An 18551-nucleotide genomic window follows, 5' to 3' on the forward strand; every position below is an offset into this window, starting at 1 on the left:
GGCTACCTACCTTCAGTGGGGAAAAAAAGTATTTAGTCAGCCACCAAGTTCTCCCACTTAAAAAGATGAGAGAGGCCTGTAATTTTCATCATAGGTACACTTCAACTATGAGAGACAAAATGAGAAAAGAAATCCAGAAAATCACATTGTAGGATTTTTAATTAATTTATTTGCAAATTATGGTGGAAAATAAGTATTTGGTCACCTACAAACAAGCAAGATTTCTGGCTCTAACAGACCTGTAACTTCTTCTTTAAGAGGCTCCTCTGTCCTCCATTCGTTACCTGTATTAATGGCACCTGTTTGAACTTGTTATCAGTATAAAAGACACGTGTCCACAACCTCAAACAGTCACACTCCAAACTCCACTATGGCCAAGACCAAAGAGCTGTCAAAGGACACCAGAAACAAAATTGTAGACCTGCACCAGGCTGGGAGGACTAAATCTGCAATAGGTATGCAGCTTGGTTTGAAGAAATCAACTTTGGGAGCAATTATTAGGAAATGGAAGACATACAAGACCACTGATAATCTCCCTCGATCTGGGGCTCCACGCAAGATCTCACCCCGTGGGGTCAAAATGATCACAAGAACCGTGAGCAAAAAAATAAATAATCCCAGAACCACACGGGGGGACCTAGTGAATGACCTGCAGAGAGCTGGGACCAAAGTAACAAAGCCTACCATCAGTAACACACTATGCCGCAAGGAACTCAAATCCTGCAGTGCCAGACGTGTCCCCCTGCTTAAGCCAGTACATGTCCAGGCCCATCTGAAGTTTGCTAGAGAGCATTTGGATGATCCAGAAGAAGATTGGGAGAATGTCATATGGTCAGATGAAACCAAAATATAAATTTTTGTTAAAAACTCAACTCGTCATGTTTGGAGGACAAAGAATGCTGAGTTGCATCCAAAGAACACCATACCTACTGTGAAGCATGGGGGTGGAAACATCATGCTTTGGGGCTGTTTTTCTGCAAAGGGTCCAGGACGACTGATCTGTGTAAAGGAAAGAATGAATGGGGCCATGTATCGTGGGATTTTGAGGGCATTGAAGATGAAACGTGGCTGGGTCTTTCAGCATGACAATGATCCCAAACACACCGCCCGGGCAACGAAGGAGTGACTTTGAAAGAAGCATTTCAAGGTCCTGGAGTGGCCTAGCCAGTCTCCAGATCTCAACCCCATGGAAAATCTTTGGAGGGAGTTAAAAGTCTGTGTTGCCCTGCAACAGCCCCAAAACATCACTGCTCTAGAGGAGATCTGCATGGAGGAATGGGCCAAAATACCAGCAACAGTGTGTGAAAACCTTGTGAAGACTTACAGAAAACGTTTGACCTCTGTCATTGCCAACAAAGGGTATATAACAAAGTATTGAGATAAACTTTTGTTATTGACCAAATACTTATTTTCCACCATAATTTGCAAATAAATTCATAAAAAATCCTACAATGTGATTTTCTGGATTTTTTTTCTTCTCATTTTGTCTGTCATAGTTGAAGTGTACCTATGATGACAATTACAGGCCTCTCTCATCTTTTAAAGTGGAATAACTTGCATAATTGTTGGCTGACTAAATATGTTTTTGCCCCACTGTACATATGAAGCTATTGTAATGGTAAAGATGATTCAAGGATAGAGAGGTATTAGATAGGGAAAAATATCTCTCATAGACGTATCTTGGGATTCAGTGGGAGGAAGGACAGTGAAGAGTATTATACAACAATCTAGTATGCCTAGCAGCGGTATTTCCCTTTGTGATCATTGGCATGGCAACCAAGGACAGGAAGTAAAATGATGCCAACCAAAGAATGATTACTAACGAGACTCGAAGTATTAACTTTCTGCGGTCCCCTGATGAAGTGTATGTGTGTTGTGTGAGTATGTGTTGGGGGCTGGGAGGGGAGGCAGCTGGGATATCAATGGGTGGGGTCTGTTTAGTTGTAGCATGCTGCTATGGGAATCCCATGTCCCTGGGCATCCCATGCTGTAACACTGTAGTGTTTCTCCAAATTATTCACTGTGCTTAAACAAATAGCACAATTTCAGTACCGGTGCTATGCTTGCTGTAGTCATGCAGAAAACAAGTGCTCTGGGTGTACTCAAAAGCAACAACACTCGCTGTTTTTTAATCTGTAGACTTTGCCCCAAAGGGAAATTGTGCCCTCTCTTCCCACCTCTCTCTCCATACCCATGCTTAAGATTAACAGCAGTAAACCCTTTGCTTATTAAATACAACCATGCCAGCGATAACATCTATGGTAATCCTATCTGTTGCATTGGTCACAGTTTTAGTTTTTCTCATGTTCAGTTTGTGCTCGTGGTTATGTGAGATGCATAGTGAGAGTAGTATGTGCAGCAGCTAGGGTTGCAAGAGATGGTATATTACTGTAAACATTCAAAGTTTACCAGTAAACTGACAGAAATTTGGCATCGTAATCTATCACTATGTACTCTATCACAAGACACCTAGATGGCCCTTTTGTGTACTTCCAATTATCACAGGTGTCTGTAATAATCTCTGACCCTCTCTGTGGCCTAATCACATGTCGAATACAGTTGAAGTAGGAAAACTCAGTTTTTCACAATTCCTGACATTTAATCCTAGTAATAATTCCCTGTTTTAGGTCAGTTAGGATCACCACTTTATTTTAAGAATGTGAAATGTCAGAATATTAGTAGAAAGATTTATATATTTCAGCTTTTATTTCTTTTATCACATTCCCAGTGGGTCAGAAGTTTACATACACTCAATCAATATTTGGTAGCATTGCCTTTAAATAGTTTAACTTGGGTCAAACGTTTCGGGTAGCCTTCCACAAGCTTCTCACAATAAGTTGGGTGAAATTTAGCCCATTCCTCCTGACAGAGCTGGTGTAAATGAGTCAGGTTTGTAGGCCTCCTTGCTCGCATACGCTTTTTCAGTTATGCCCACAAATTTTCTATGTGATTGAGATCAGGGCTTTGTGATGGCCACTCCAATACCTTGACTTTGTTGTCCTTAGGCCATTTTGCCACAACTTTGGAAGTATGCTTGGGGTCATTGTCCATTTGGAAGACCCATTTGAGACCAAGCTTTAACTTCCTGACTGATGTCTTGAGATGATGCTTCAATATATCCACATAATCTTCCTGCCTCATGATGCCATCTATTTTGTGAAGTGCACAAGTCCCTCCTGCAGAAAAGCACCGCCACAACATGATGCTGCCACCCCCGTGCTTCAAAGTTGGTATAGTGTTCTTTGGCTTGCAAGCTTCCCTCTTTTTACTCCAAACATAATGATGGTCAATATGGCCAATCAGTTCTATTTTTGTTTCATCAGACCAGAGGACATTTCTCTGGCTTTTTTATGGCGGTTTTTGAGCAGTGGTTTCTTCCTTGCTGAACAGCTTTTCAGTTTATGTCGATATAGGACTTGTTTTACTGTAGATATAGATACTTTTGGACCTGTTTCCTCCAGAATCTTCACAAGGTCCTTTGCTGTTCTGCTGGGATTGATTTGCACTTTTTGCACCAAAGCACGTTCGTCTCTTGGTGACAGAACGCATCTCCTTCCTGAGCGGAATGTCAGTTGCGTGGGCCCATGGTGTTTATACTTTGCTTACTATTGTTTGTATAGATGAACGTGGTACCTTCAGGCGTTTGGAAATTGCTCCCAAGGATGAACCAGACTTGTGAAGGTCTGCAATTTGTTTTCTGAGGTCTTGGCTGATTTCTTTTGATTTTCCCATAATGTCAAGCAAAAAGGCACTGTGTTTGAAGGAAGGCCTTGAAATACATCCAGAGGTACACCTCCAATTGACTCAAATTATGTAAATTAGCCTATCAGAAGCTTCTAAAGCCATGACATAATTTTATGGAATTTTCCAAGCTGTTTAAAGGCACAGTCAACTTAGTGTATGTAAACTTCTGAACCACTGGAATTGTGATACAGCGAATTATAAGTTAAATAATCTGTCTGTAAACCATTGTTGGAAAAATTACAAAACTATAGTTTGTTCACAAGAAATTTGGAGTGGTTGAAAAATAAGTTTTAAAACTTGTATGGATCAAATCCTGTTAACGGGATCGATTTGAAAACAGCCAGTGAAATTGCAGGGTGCCAAATTCAAACAACAGAAATCTCATAATTTAAATTCCTCAAACATACAAGTATTATACACCATTTTAAAGATAAACTTCTTTTTAATCCAACCACAGTGACCGAATTTAAAAAGGCTTTACGGCGAAAGCATACCATGCAATTATCTTAGGACAGCGCCTAGTCACAAAAACATACAGCCATTTTCCAGCCAAAGAGAGAGTCACAAAAAGCAGAAATAGAGATAAAAATGAATCACTAACCTTTGATGATCTTCATCAGATGGCACTCATAGGACTTCGTGTTACACAATATATGAATGTTTTGTTCGATAAAGTTCGTATTTATATCCAAAATCTCAGTTTACATTGGCACGTTATGTTCAGTAATATTTTACCTCCAAAGCATCCAGTGATTTTGCAGAGAGCCACATCAATTTACAAAAATACTCATCATAAACTTTGATAAAAGATACAAGTGTTATAAATAGGATTAAAGATAAACTTTAATTTACGGCGAAAGCACACAATCTGAGTACAGCGCTCAAAACAAGCCATTACAGTTACCCGCCAAGTTGTGGAGTACAAAAGTCAGAAATAGCGTTATAAATATTCACTTGCCTTTGATGATCTTCATCGGAATGCACTCCCAGGAATCCTAGTTCCACTATAAATGTTGGTTTTGTTCGATAAAGTCCATCTTTATATCCAAATACCTCCTTTTTGTTTGCACGTTTAGTTCACTAATCCAAATGCACAAAGCGCGGGTACTAAGTCCAGACGAAAAGTCAAAAAAGTTCCATTAATGTTCATGGAAACATGTCAAACGATGTATATAATCAATCTTTAGGATGTTTTTATCATAAATCTTCAACAATATTCCAACCAACAATTCCGTTGTCATTAGAAAGGAAAGTGAACGACCGTCGAACTCACGGCCACGCGCGAGACACAACTAATGGCTTTCAGGCTGACCACTTGTTGAAACAGCTCTTATTCGCTTCCTTTTCACAATAGAAGCCTGAAACAACTTTCTAAAGACTGTTGACATCTACTGGAAGCCTTAGGAAGTGCAATCTGACCCCATTTACACTGGATTTTGGATAGGCAATCACTTGAAAAACTACAAACCTCAGATTTCACACCTCCTGGTTGGATGGTTCTCAGTTTTTTACCTGCCATATGAGTTATGTTATACTCACAGACATCATTATAACAGTTCTAGAAACTTCAGAGCGTATCCTAGCTTTTGGGCCTGAGTAGCAGGCAGTTTACTTTGGGCACGCTTTTCATCCAGACGTAAAAATACTGCCCCCTATCCCAAAGACGTTTTAATGACTCCAACCTAAATGTATGTAAACTTCCGACTTCAACTGTAAATTAAATAAATGAATAAGATGACAAAAAATATATAAAATGACAATGCTGTAGGACATTGTTCTAAATATAAACCATCAACTTAGCGAATACCATTGGTGTTTAATATGAGTGTTTCAGAATGAAATATCCTTTATATATTTTTTTACACACTTTTAATTTGTTTGACTAGATTATGTTAATATGTACTTGATTTCAATGTTTTGGCATCAAACTGGTGGCAGTTGTGAAAAAAGTCAATATTTGAAAGAGTTGCAGAGTTAATAAAAAAATTATGCAAATGTTGATTAGATGCATTTTCATTAGATAGGCTATTTGCGCTTGAACAGCATGGTCGATCTACTAGAAACTCATGGACAATATGGACACAGATGTAATACATTATTACTATATATTAATGTTTTTAAAGTATAAATTCCCAAAGTTACAATATATATATATATATATATATATATAAATCTCTGTATTTATTATGGATCCCCATTAGCTGCTGGCAGCTACTCTTTCTGGGGTCCAGCAAAATTAATACAGTTACACATTTTAAAAACATTACAATACATTCATAACAGATTTCACAACATATTAAGTTTGTGCCCTCAGGCCTCTACTCTGCTACCACATATCTATAACACAAAATCCATGTGTACATGTGTGTATAGTGCATATGTTATCGTGTATTTGTATGTAAATATCTATGTTTGTGTTGCTTCACAGTCCCTGCTGTTCCTTAAGTTGTATTTTTATATATAAAAAAAAATCTAATTCTACTGCTGGCATGATTTATTTGATGTGGAATAGAGTTCCATGTAATCATGGCTCTATGTAATACTGTGCGCATCCCATAGTCTGTTCTGTACTTGGGGACTTGACGAGATTCTGGTGGCATGTCTTGTGGGGTATGCATGGGTGTCTGATTTGTGTGCCAGTAGTTTAACAGACAGCTCGGTGCATTCAACATGTTAATACCTCTCACAAATACAGTGCCTTGCGAAAGTATTCGGCCCCCTTGAACTTTGCGACCTTTTGCCTCATTTCAGGCTTCAAACATAAAGATATAAAACTGTATATTTTTGTGAAGAATCAACAACAAGTGGGACACAATCATGAAGTGGAACGACATTTATTGGATATTTCAAACTTTTTTAACAAATCAAAAACTGAAAAATTGGGCGTGCAAAATTATTCAGCCCCCTTAAGTTAATACTTTGTAGCGCCACCTTTTGCTGCGATTACAGCTGTAAGTCGCTTGGGGTATGCCTCTATCAGTTTTGCACATCGAGAGACTGACATTTTTTCCCATTCCTCCTTGCAAAACAGCTCGAGCTCAGTGAGGTTGGATGGAGAGCATTTGTGAACAGCAGTTTTCAGTTCTTTCCACAGATTCTCGATTGGATTCAGGTCTGGACTTTAACTTGGCCATTCTAACACCTGGATATGTTTATTTTTTAACCCTTCCATTGTAGATTTTGCTTTATGTTTTGGATCATTGTCTTGTTGGAAGACAAATCTCCGTCCCAGTCTCAGGTCTTTTGCAGACTCCATCAGGTTTTCTTCCAGAATGGTCCTGTATTTGGCTCCATCCATCTTCCCATCAATTTTAACCATCTTCCCTGTCCCTGCTGAAGAAAAGCAGGCCCAAACCATGATGCTGCCACCACCATGTTTGACAGTGGGGATGGTGTGTTCAGCTGTGTTGCTTTTACGCCAAACATAACGTTTTGCATTGTTGCCAAAAAGTTCAATTTTGGTTTCATCTGACCAGAGCACCTTCTTCCACATGTTTGGTGTGTCTCCCAGGTGGCTTGTGGCAAACTTTAAACAACACTTTTTATGGATATCTTTAAGAAATAGCTTTCTTCTTGCCACTCTTCCATAAAGGCCAGATTTGTGCAATATACGACTGATTGTTGTCCTCTGGACAGAGTCTCCCACCTCAGCTGTAGATCTCTGCAGTTCATCCAGAGTGATCATGGGCCTCTTGGCTGCATCTCTGATCAGTCTTCTCCTTGTATGAGCAGAAAGTTTAGAGGGACGGCCAGGTCTTGGTAGATTTGCAGTGGTCTGATACTCCTTCCATTTCAATATCATCGCTTGCACAGTGCTCCTTGGGATGTTTAAAGCTTGGGAAATCTTTTTGTATCCAAATCCGGCTTTAAACAGTATCTCGGACCTGCCTGGTGTGTTCCTTGTTCTTCATGATGCTCTCTGCGCTTTTAACGGACCTCTGAGACTATCACAGTGCAGGTGCATTTATACGGAGACTTGATTACACACAGGTGGATTGTATTTATCATCATTAGTCATTTAGGTCAACAACATTGGATCATTCAGAGATCCTCACTGAACTTCTGGAGAGAGTTTGCTGCACTTAAAGTAAAGGGGCTGAATAATTTTGCACGCCCAATTTGTCAGTTTTTGATTTGTTAAAAAAGTTTGAAATATCCAATAAATGTCGTTCCACTTCATGATTGTGTCCCACTTGTTGTTGATTCTTCACAAAAAAATACAGTTTTATATCTTTATGTTTGAAGCCTGAAATGTGGCAAAAGGTCGCAAAGTTCAAGGGGGCCGAATACTTTCGCAAGGCACTGTACATGTAGATACTGTTGATTACCAAGATACAAGCAGATACTGTTGATTACCAAGATACAAGCAGATACTGTTGATGACCAAAATGACAAAAGATTCCGGTAACTTTGATATACAGCAGGTTCCACACTTCTAGCAACAATCCTTCTCAGGGACTATCCCACGCAGAAAACAGCTCGAATTCAATCAAATCCACCACAGCAATGTTAACATAATTTTACATGGTGTTAACAATAGGATTTGAAATATGGGTAAAAGAGAGAAAAAAATATAGGAAAAGGAGCTCCTGCTTAAATACTGCATTGCGAGTGTGATTGAGTTGGTATTTTTGGTCCCCTGTTCTCTCCTCTTATTGGAGTACTGTGTAAAACGTCAGGCTCTGCCAGAGCTGACCTGATTCAGTTTTGCATCTCATTAATGTGTGTCTCTCTGTAGGCACCTCACAGTGCCATCATGTAATTTCCTTCCACCATCCACAGGCCGTCCCAGCCCGCCTCCTCCTCCCTCACAGAACATCTTCTGGGTCCCCAACATCCTCCTTCTCCTACCCTCTCATACCATTCATGCTATCCATATCACATGCCAAGCTCTGTCAAAACCCCACCATGTGACTAGCAGTCATGACAAAAAAAACTCATCATGATTGCGCGCTGAAGCGATGACCAAGTGGAAAAAGCCTCAGCAGCATTTTTCGCTGGTTTCTTCTCTCTATTTTATCCCTGCTCTATGGCAGCCGTGAATGTGGCTGCAGTGAAGGGGGAAAGGGAACGTTTGTGGGCCGCAATTATTTTTTAAAGTCCTTTCTATGTAGTGCTCCTTGCCCAGGGTAGAAGCAGACACCTTTGTATCTTTGTGTGCTGCTGTTACGGGGGCTGGGGGGGTTGTGTGTGAGTTACTGTGCTTGTGTTTATGTACACATGCATGTGCCTTTGTGCAGGCATACTTTAGTGTGTGTGTATATATGTTTGTATGTGTGTGTGTGTTTCCCTGTTTCTCAGGTTCATCGAGGAAGGTATCTGACAGGCCAGGGTGGGCTGCGCTCACTGAGCAAGGTGTCCTTTGTGTTTGTGAAGTATGAGCCCCTCCACTGGAGGGATATTGATTTGGTGTATCATGCAAAAGATGGGCCTTTTGTTTTTGCCGCTGCCAAAGTCTATTTCCACTTGGTTGCCTCCAGGTGCTGCGTTGACAGGTCCTCCTATCATGTCCAAAAGAGCGAGAGAGAGAGAGGGAGAGGGTGTGAGGCAGGATCATACCAGGATTCTGTGAGTAGTTGTGCCGTGTCCTGTGGGTTGTAATAGAAATGACAGTGTTTTCAGACACTGTGTGACTAATGCTTCCAGTCAAACAGAGTTAGGTTACATCTACAGTTTGCATACTATTTACATTATGCAGTTACCAGTTATGCCTTTCCATAGGTAAAGAGTATATCAAATGAAACATTGAAATTGGTTCAGATTATTGCAGATAATATTTATATTTTAACCTTAAAAAAGAACATCACTTCACTCACTACATACCCTTTCATTTTCTGATTCAGCCATTGACAAATCACATGGAAGCTACTTTATTTGAAACATTATTAAACATGTGAATGAGGTAATCCAACAACAGGATGAAGAAGATAACCCATCTCTAAATATGTGGTAAGAACTAGATATGTGACCGACCGGCTCGATTCGGTCTTATGTAGCAAAATTTTAAATTGTGTATTTTACATTGGGATAAAAGTAAAGACTCAGAACTGAAAATTTGTATATCATACACTACAGCTGAGGAACAATGGGAAAGTAATTCTGATTTCACAGTTGAAAGTAATCTTATAACCCTACTTTTGAGAAAATGGCCCTTGAATGTTTGGGTACACCTACTGGAGAGCTTGTCTTTGTCTAAACCCATTCAGCATCGTTCACACCCTCTTAAGCCTTAGCCACACCCATCTTTTAAGGACTCACATGTGAGGCCATGAGGTAAACAAACAGTATATCAAATGAAATTGAAGTTTATTTGTCACATGCACAGGATACAGAAGGTGTAAACGATACAGTGGTTACTTGCATAGTAACAATATCAAAAACAGAAAGTCTCCAGATAAAAAATATTGATAAATATTTATCATTATTAGATGACGCTTACCTGACACACTTCTCTAAACGTATGGGTCATGTGAAGGAAATGCTATAACCACCCCCCAGCCACATCTAGCTAAGTGGATGGGTCACTATTGTTTAGACATATACACATGAAATACAATAGATGGCCATAATCACCCCCAGACGCACCTGGCTAATTTGATGGGTTATGTAATAATCCGTCTGAAGTGGAGTCTTTTATTTAGACATGGAGCTAGCTAGCTAGCTAAAGAATGAACCAGCATAATCCCAACTCATACTACTACCAATACAAACATTGTCATATCTGTAGTATGAATTTTTTGAAAGCTACACTATAACGTGTAAGCGTCATCATTTGAGTCAATTGGTGGTGTACCTGTGGATGTATTTCAAGGCCTACCTTCAAACTCAGGGCCCCTTGCTTGACATCATGGGAAAATCAAAAGAAATCAGCCAAGACCTCAGAGAAAAAATGTAGACCTCCACAAGTCTGGTTCATCCTTGGGAGCAATTTCCAAACGCCTGAAGGTACCATGTTCATTTATACAAACAATGGTAAGCAAAGTATAAACACCATGGGCCAACGCAGCCGTCATACCACTCAGGAAGGAGACGCGTTCTGTCTCCGAGAGATGAGAGTACTTTGGTGCAAAAAGTGCAAATCAATCCCAGAACAACAGCAAAGGACCTTGTGAAGATGCTGGAGGAAACAGGTACCAAAGTATCTAAATCCACAGTAAAACGAGTCCTTATCGACATAACCTGAAAGGCTGCTCAGCAAGGAAGAAGCCACTGCTCCAAAACCGCAATAAAAAAGCCAGACTGTGGTTTGAAAATGCACATGGGGACAAACATTTTACTTTTTGGGGAAATGTCTTCTGGTCTGATTAATCAAAAATAGAACTGTTTGGCCATAATGACCATCATAATGTTTGGAGGAAAAAGGGACAGTCTTACAAGCCGAAGAACACCATTCCAACCGTGAAGCACAGGGGTGGCAGCATCATGTTGTGGGGGTGCTTTGCTGCAGGAGGGACTGGTGCACTTCACAAAATAGATTGCATCACACGGTAGGAAAATTATGTGGATATATTGAAGCAACATCTCAAGACATCAGTTATGTTAAAGCTTGGTCGCAAATGGGTCTTCCAAATGGACAATGATCCCAAGCATACTTCCAAAGTTGTGGCATAATGGCTTAAACGTGGCACCGTCATGGGTTGCCACCTGTCCAACAGATCAGTTCTTAAAAATTCTGCCCTGCAAGAGCTGCCCCGGTCATCTGTAAGTGCTGTTATTGTGAAGTGCAACAACGACTCACCCGCGAAGTGGCAGGCCACACAAGCTCACAGAACAGGACCGCCGAGTGCTGAAGCATGTAGAAATTGTCTGTTATTGATTACAACACTGACTATCGAGTTCCAAAATGCCTCTGGAAGCAACGTCAGCACAATAACTGTTTGTCGGGAGTTTCATGAAACGGGTTTCCATGGCCAAGCAGCCGCACACAAGCCTAAGATCACCATGCGCAAAGTTTGCTGACACTGGAACAGTGGTGAGATGAATCACACTTCACCATCTGGCAGTCCGACAGAGTAAACTGGATTTGGTGGATGCCAGGAGAACACTAACTGCCCGAATGCAGAGCGAATAATGGTCTGGGGCAGTTTTTCATGGTTCGGGCTAGGTCCCTTAGTTTTAGTGAAGGGAAATCTTAATGTTACAGCATACAATGACATTATAGATGATTCTGTGCTTCAAATTTTGTGGCAACAGTTTGGGGAAGGCCCTTTCTTGTTTCAGCATGACAATGCCCCCGTGCACAAAGCGAGGTCCATACAGAAATTGTTTGTCGAGATCGGTGTGGAAGAACTTGACTGGCCTGCACAGAATGGAAGCATGTCCCCGCAGCAATGTTCCAATATCTAGTCGAAAGCCTTCCCAGAAGAGTGGATGCTGTTATATCAGCAAAGGGGGGACCAACTCCAGATTAATGCCTGTGATTTTGGAATGAGATGTTCGACGAGTAGGTGTCCACATACTTTTGGTCTGGTAGTGTATGATCCCTTATTGATGTCACTTGTTAAATAGACTTCAATCAGCATAGATGAAGGGGAGGAGACAGGTTAAAGAAGGATTTGGCGTCCAACTCAATATTAGGAAGTTATTGTTTGGTATACCCAGTTTATATTCCTACCTACAGTATGTGGTGAATTTAAGTCAAATTTATATTGCAATGGGTACGCCTTATATACTGTAAAGTTTGACCTTTTTTACCCTGGTATTTGTATTCATGTTTGATGTTGTGTACAGTTTGCGATCCTTAACCTCAAAGTATTGTCCAGTCATTGCTCTGAACTGGGTCTGCATTGGTTACTCTTCCCCTGCTATCTTTTGTAAATGAGAACTTGTTCTCAACTTGCCTACCTGGTTAAATAAAGGTGAAATAAAATAAATAAAATCTGATGGCTTGGAATTTAGTTGAAACATATACTGTACCTCTGGCTACATTGGCTTTGTCGTATCAAAGGGCATATACATCCCAAAAATAAACAGACTGGGCAGCAGAACTAGTGATGCTCTTCTCCTGCTGCCTGATGGCACATAGACTGTAGTCATTACACCCACTGTACCTAGCAGTGTGGCGAGAGGACTATCAGGGAGCTTGATTGCATGAAGCTACGCCATGATGCTGGGCCATGCTCTGAGGGCAGAGAGCTACTGTGCTGATCAGGGTAATTGGCCTCTGCAGTCCAGCTCTAGGATTCGGTAGTAATTGTCTCAGACTGCTTGTCCAGGGTCAGATGGTGTTATACTTCTAATGATCAATGTTGGGTTTTCAGTCTGAATCTGATCCTACATCTTAGGTGAGACACAACATTTACCCTGTGCGTAACTCTAATCACCTGGAATTGCCTGATTGTTGACATTGTGGAGGCCTTTTCATTTCATGACAGAGATGGCAAGTTTTAAACAGCTCTCCTTCTCAAACAGTTCTCCCCATTGTCAGCTACATAGAAAATGAATTCACAAATCTTGCTTATCTAATTTTTGCTGCTTTCTGCCAATCTGGGTCATGCTTTAGCCGTTTCCCCTGCTCTCAGGCTTCCAAGAAGCCTACTGCCAGTTCATCGTCTCTTATGGGGACAAAAGTTTAAAAACCTATTCATTTCTTAATCTCATTTTGTTTATCTTTTTTTCCCATCTAATTCCCTCCCAGCTCTAAATCCAATTTCGCTGCTTTCATTGTCAGTGAGGAGACGGATTGCTTCGTAAATCAACTTCATCTTCTTTTCTCTCTCGTCATGAATTGGATTGCGTACCTTTGATTTCATTGTTTAATTTATTTCAAGGCTCTATTGGTGGAGAATTAGGGGATGAGGAAATAAGTAGAGAATGACATTGCATAAGGGGATAAGGGATACAGCTGTCTATGGGGTGCTTTAACAGTAGCTGCTAATTTAACTTCTGCTGGATGTAGGTAGTGAGTCTTACTGTATCTTATGGACAAAAGTTTGATCAGCTTAATTTAATGTACTGCACTGAATATATCCCCTCAAATAGTCACCTCCAATATAATGTCAATCCAGGCATGGTAACCAATGAGTTATGAGAAAGAGACCAGGTATGCCAAAATAAAGTAACATTGTGCTCTAAATTTCTAACCATTGTCAATTGCTTTCTGCCTTAATGCCCAACAAATTAAAGAAGCTGTAATGGTATGTGATTTTCAGCCTTGTGTGTGTTCCCTGTCACATTTCCCTGATCTCCTGAACAGAAACACCATGTCCACCCTCAGGCTATGGGCTGATCAGAATTGGGGTAAAGGTAATTAAATAATGAATGGCCTTGCTAATCATGAAATTAATCGGTAGTTACAGTAATAGCCTGCCCATCCTCCAGTGAAAATGGGACGTATTTTGTGCTAGAGCTGGCTCTATGGCTGGACTGACACATTGGAGAATGTACTGTAGCTAAGACCTTCTTCAATAGCACTAGTGTGGCTCCCTCATACATACTGTAAGTTGCAACACTGAAGTCAAATGTCATTAAAATACAGTACTGCATCATGGTGATTCCACTGATCCATAGTGACAGTCAGACAGACACAAAGCTATATGAGCACAAGCATGACAAATATATAATCATGTCTGAACCTGCTGCAAAAGTACATGTAGAAACTTAAGAGCACAAACACATGAAAGTGCACATGCATAATTTATTCTTACATACTAAGGCATGCATGCACACATGCCTGCAAACACACACACATGCCTGCAAACACACACACATGCCTGCAAACACACACACATGCCTGCACACACACACATGCCTGCACACACACACACACACACACACACACACACACACACACACACACACACACACACACACACACACACACACACACACACACACACACACACACACACACACACACACACACACACACACACACACACACACACACACACCAGCACAGATGGGAGGCAAGCATAGTACAGCATACACATCCCCTAACAACATGACATATGATAGATAATCATTCCATGCTATCTTTGTGGCTCTGCCTTTTCACAGTCCAGTCACAGAGGCCTCTGAGCATCACTGCGAAGTGTAATCAGAACTTTCCTAAAATGTCTGCTTGATTGAAGGACTGGTGGGTGGCAACTTTCCTGTTATTTATGTCCCCACAGTCTGAAATATAAATCACATCACAGCTTCAGACATGGCTGTGCCTGCCTCCACTCCTCCTCTCCAATGGAGAGATACAGCACACATGTTGGAGGAATTATTGTGATTTTGTTTTATGTGACTGATATTGAGACTGCAAGGGGAACACTCTCAGAAACAGAAATAGATATAAAACACACTGCCAAGGTCATCGCTGGTTCATATTGTGGTTCACATTGTGAGTGAGTGAGTGTATTGTGGGGTGGACGGGATAATTTCCCTCTCTGTTTTTATGTTTGGGGTTTTGGCACCTTATGGTCTTGTCAGATCCTATCTGAAATGGTTGATGTGGCCATATCCTTTATGCACCTGTGAATGACAGAGGATTGCTTATATTTTGGGCTCTGTGTGGTGCATGTCTGTGTGCATGAGTGTGCGTGTATGTTGGTGTCTCTGTCTCTGTTTTGTGTATGTGTGTGTGTACTTAATCCTGTAACCCTTTCTTTAGGCAGATTATGCATAGGGGTGTTACGGTGACCGTATTACCGCCACACCAGCGGTCACAAGTCATGACACTAGTCAAATTCCACGTGCACGTTTAGTCACAGTAATTAGGCTTCTCCAAGCTCTGATGGTGCTGATGGCCATTAGTAGCCTACCAAACTTGATAACTGCCTGGTACTCAGCACTCTACTGGCCCTCTAAGCACTCTGACATCAATGGAAATCATGACAGCATGAGCTCATGTTGCGCAACATTTCTATAGGCTATGGAATTGCGTGAGAAAAGTGATGGCCTCGGCAAAAGGTTTAAAAAAGGAAGATCCCATCTGCTTTCTACACACTTAGGCCTACTATATTTATTTCTCAACTTTCCTAATATTAAGCACCTTGCTTCTCTTTACAACAGGAGTGTAGCCTACCTGGCTGGCATGAAAAGGAACACGGGAAAAGTGTCCTCCATATGCTATTTAAGTGCATAGATGACATGTATTTTTTTCCGCTGCCCCTGTTTCGAGTCAGGTGCTGATAATGGTCCATTCTAAATCACAACAAATTTAAAACATATATTATTTAGTGTATGTAAAGACAAGATTACATCAAGAATAGTGTGATGGTTAACAATATTAGCCTATCACATGTGAATGATATATCAGCCTATCACTTGTGAATGATGCCCAGTTTATTGCTTTGCAATGGGTGTAGAGCCTAGCTGGCATACTATACATAGCGTGTGAGTTTGAGGAAGATACTTTTCACTATTAAAATGCACCTTTATAATAAAATAATTACATGCCTAATTGCATTTGTGGTCAATTTTGAGAATTGGTTTTCCTGCTTAATGGAACATTTGCTCTTATAGCCAGCCTACTGCTGTGTGAACATTGCTGCGCTTATAATGTGAAGAAACAGCCTAATAGTTGATCAACACTCTAAGATAAATGTTCTCATCTGTTGCGTCAGGCTCATTGCTTAAAACAGGTGTTTTGATGATAGTGATTGTATTCATTTGGGATCTATCACATCCCACAACTGTCCCAGACTATGTTTGGAATATTTGTTTCTCGCACAGAATAGAATAGGTCAACTGTTGTACTAGGGGGGATAGTAGATTGACATAGGCTAGTGCTTTTGCTGTTCGTGTCACGCCCTGACCTGAGAGAGCCTTTTAATTTCTCTATTTGGTTAGGTCAGGGTGTGATTAGGGTGGGCATTCTAGTTTTTTGTTTTCTATGTTGGCCTGGTATGGTTCCCAATCAGAGGCAGCTGTCTATCATTGTCTCTGATTGGGGATCATATTTAGGCAGCCCTTTCCCACCTGTTGTTTGTGGGATCTTGTTTTTGTGTAGCTGCCTGTGAGCAACCCAGAACATCACATTTCTTTTTTCTTCTGTTTTGTTTGGTGAGTTTCTTATTTATTAAACAAGTGAAATTCTACGCACGCTGCGCCTTGTCCAATCATTCAAACAATTGTGACAGTTCGTTAGGCCTACTCATCTTGTTGACTGATGAAAAGTAAATGTGGACACTTCTTCCAATATCTTCCTTATGCACCTCAGAGTTGGATAAGGACACAGATAGCGAGACCAATAGCCATGTGAGTGAGAGGTGCTTCGACATGCAGCCGGGAGAAGGGAACTATCATTATTATATTCAGCCCAAGGGCACAATGGGCACTGGCCCCAAAAGGCATAGATTATTTTAGTGGGCATTACGGCCACACAAAGTGGATGCAGCTGGGAAACTCGAGGCATTATCAAGTGCTTGTCAAATTGGAAATGAGAGACTGATGAAGTGTGTTCAGCCTTCGCAACAAACAAAGAGCTCATGCCTTTCATTGAACTTTTTTAAAATCCTCATTAGAGTTGCATCATGCAGCCTTAGAATGTATAAACATCTAATCATATAGCCCAACATTTGTATCACAATTAAAGTAACATAAATGACTCTAAATTAAAAGGATCGGCGTTCTATCAACTGGACAGTTGTAAATCATACAGTGTGTTAGGTCAAGATCGCAGATTTTAGAGAAACAACAAACTTCGGTACATATAAGTGTCTTATATTGGCTGAAAGCTTAAATTGTTAGTATAACTGCACTGTCCATTTTAAAGTAGCTATTACTGCAAAAAAATGCCATGCTATTGTTTTAGCAACAAAACACTTTTTTCAACGTGATAGGTTTGATAAATTCACCTCTGAAGGTGAAATGTGTACTTACAACCTGAAATCTTGCTCTGATTTATCATCCAAAGGGTCCCAAAGATAACATGAAGTGTCGTTCTGTTAGATAAAATCCTTTTTCATGTCCTAAAAAGGTCCATATAACACACACGATTGATTTTGTATTTCCACATGTTAAATTTGCAAATAAAGGAATCTGTGAAAATCTCACCCTGAACGTTGTTTGAACGAGTCAAATCACGTTCATATCTATTCCTCAAAGATCCTAGAAGGTAACATGACTTCACTATTTCATTAGGAGTGTAGTATATCCTATAGGACACCATATTTGGTCAGAGAGCGACGACTTCATGGCACGCCAAAGACGCGGGAAGCCATCACTTGAACGACTGTATCTTTGTCAAATAAGCAACAATCGGGGTCAAACAAAGCTATCTAGATAGCCAATGAGCTGGTATTTACGGGAGTAAACCATGTATATGTCATAACATGTAGGTACTAACCTTGTACAACATCATGCCTTTTCATTTTGTACAAAAAATATTAGGATATTCAGTGTTCTGAATTTATGAAAACTGGTTGTTTTGCAAGCTAAATAAAAGTCCAAGTATACAGATTTGATGATATTCTTGCAGAAAAATGGAACATGAACACGAATGTGTTTTTCATGATTTGCCCAAATGTACATGTGGACTTCACACTAAAAGTCTTGAGGAGCAGTCATACTCCAAGTTATCCATCTGAAACTTTGCACATACACTGCTGTCCTCTTGTGGACACTATTGGAATTAAAACCAGAGTGACGGCTATAACAGTGACCTTTCTCTTGCATTTCAGATTGTGTTAAAAATACACTGGTTGTTTTTTTTCTTTATATTTTCTTCTACCAGATCTATTGTGTTATATTCTCTACATTCAATTCACATTTCCACAAACTTCAAAGTGGTTCATTTCAAATGTTACCAAGAATATGCATATCCTTGCTTCAGGGCCTGAGCTACAGGCAGTTAGATTTGGGTATGTCATTCAGGA

General features: G+C 40.4%; 1 protein-coding gene and 1 long non-coding RNA gene across 3 annotated transcripts in view; one reads left to right on the forward strand and one right to left on the reverse strand.

Moving 5' to 3' along the window:
- Positions 1–18551, reverse strand: part of LOC149985245 (uncharacterized) — a 568030-nt gene that overhangs the window by 238149 nt on the left and 311330 nt on the right. The gene's annotated exons all lie outside the window — the stretch shown is intronic.
- The window catches only part of LOC110497165 (leucine-rich repeat-containing protein 4C), a 117498-nt gene that overhangs the window by 93394 nt on the left and 5553 nt on the right, over positions 1–18551 (forward strand). The window lies entirely within an intron of this gene.

The sequence above is a fragment of the Oncorhynchus mykiss genome, chromosome 2 (genome assembly GCF_057628025.1).
Source record: "Oncorhynchus mykiss isolate SJ-2025 chromosome 2, ASM5762802v1, whole genome shotgun sequence".
NCBI classification, from domain to species: Eukaryota; Metazoa; Chordata; class Actinopteri; order Salmoniformes; family Salmonidae; genus Oncorhynchus; species Oncorhynchus mykiss.